A 2,185-nucleotide genomic window follows, 5' to 3' on the forward strand; every position below is an offset into this window, starting at 1 on the left:
GTCACAATCTGTGATTTAGCACAGTCTCGGGCAAAAATGATTAGAAAAATTGCCAGGGTGGGATTATATATGATTTCATTTACAAATAGGCAAAGGCAAGCACAATGGCAAGGGAGTCGACTAAGATTTATCTGCATGCATGAGTATTAATGAGAGTTCAAAGAAAGCAACATATTTGTCAGAGCATCTCCTGTGACCCCAATTTGGACAGAGACCATGGGGCCAGTCACTGAGGGAGTGATCGTTAACTTTCGGTAGCTATCGATGCATATGCAGTGTTGGTGAAGATGTGTGCTCTGCTCTTAGGTTCTGCCCAGCTAGTCCTGATTCCCAGACAACACTACGTACAATAGAGCAACCTACTTCTGGGGCCTGCATCACTCTCACCATTCCTCTTATGCTTAAGCCCATCATTGCAACCACTGTGCCAAGGCATCTCGTTTCCACTGCCCTTCTACTTTACCACGCATGAGATCCTTTTCGTGCAATGGATCTCTCCTGATAACATGCCTCATGTACAGGAGACAAAGTCTCACCAGCTTTGTCTCCAAGGAGTATTCTGGCTCTACTCCTGCCAAGACAGGGCTATTTGCTCTTCTTGGTACTTCCAATACTCTTCACCAGCACCATCATTCAAGTGCATCAATTCTTATTCTGTGTCAAACTTTAGCATGCTTATGAGGCCACTGAAAATACCATGGCTTAGCTCAGACATACCTTAGTCCTCAGAGTAACATCCTTGCTCTTCAACCCTTTACAGAAATAATGTGCAGTGGATTTACCCAACGCAATGCTTCTTGGATTTCTTGATTGCTGCTTCCATGAGTATTGACTGTGGATCCAAGCAAGAAAAATGTCAATCTTCTCTTCATTTATTATTCTGTAACCTGTCGGTCTCATTGTGAGGTTTTGATTTTCTTTACACTGTGTTGCTGGCTAAAGATGAGGCTTTGTGCACCCACAAAGGGGTAACAATCTCAGGAACTCAGAAGACAGCTTTACTGTGTCCAATAAGATCCTTAGGAGTCAAAATCAAATCGATGGCAGTGAGTCATTTTGAGTCATGCTTGTAATCCCTATTGAAGCCTGCTCGCCTTGATCTTCATCAGCAAGTGCTGCAAGGCCTTCCTTTCAGCAAGCAAGGTTGTGTCATCCGCATATCGCAGGTTGTTAATAGACTTCCTCCAATCCGGATGCCACGTTCTTGTTCTTATAGTCCAGCTTCTTCAAATATTTGCGAAGCATAGACATGGAACAAGAATTGGCGAAAGCTTACAACCCCGACACACACCTTTCTTGATTTTAAACCACGTAATACTCCCTTGTTTTAGTCAAATGTCAGCATTTTGATCCATGTACAAGTTTTGCAGGAGCAAAATGAAGTGTTCTGGAATTCCTATTCATCTCAGAGCTATCCATAGTTTGTTATGATCCACACAGTCGAATGTCTTTGCATAGTACACAAAGCACTAGTAAACATCTTTCTGGTTGTGTTAATCTGGGTTGACTAGAGAAACAAATTCAGGGATACTCATATACAAGGGGGTACCCCCCCCAAAAGAGGAAAAAAATCTCCTCTGCGCAGAGCTTTCTTGGTCTGCACTTTTCCCACTAGGCGAGCCTCAGGCGACTCACTGAGTTAGCACACCCAATAGCATCGCCTGGGAAGGTTCTCTCTGGTCACAGTGAATTTTTTTGTGAAAACAGTTTTGCTCAAACCCCATTTTTGGTGATGGCCTATTTAAGAGACTGTGTGGCTGTAAAATGTTGTTTCCTGCCACATAAACTGTTGTGATGTTGAACACAAGTTACAAGGAGAGTGCTATGGGAAAAAGTCAAGGGTATGAGTGGTTTACTCATTTCAAAAAGGTGAAATATCAATCGATGCAAAACCACGTTCTGAACGTCTGTCGACTTCCAGAACGCATGAAAATGTAAACTCGTAGTGCTTTTGGAGTTTGTTCCACCAGGTCAGACTGTTAATCAAGCTTTCTATTTAAAGGTTCTGAATAGATTATGTAATAGTGTGTGACAAAAAAGAAAGACCTGATTTGTGGCAGATGGGGGATGGGTTTTGCCACCACGACAATGCACCTGCTCACACAGCCATCTCAGTGAGCCAGTTGTGGGCAAAAACATCATTCCTCTCTTGCCCCATGCACCTTACCCACCTGACCTCACCCTG

This window comes from Echinops telfairi, unplaced genomic scaffold (genome assembly GCF_000313985.2).
Source record: "Echinops telfairi isolate 266 unplaced genomic scaffold, ASM31398v2 ScPeMD7_8;HRSCAF=38, whole genome shotgun sequence".
Lineage (NCBI taxonomy): Eukaryota > Metazoa > Chordata > Mammalia > Afrosoricida > Tenrecidae > Echinops > Echinops telfairi.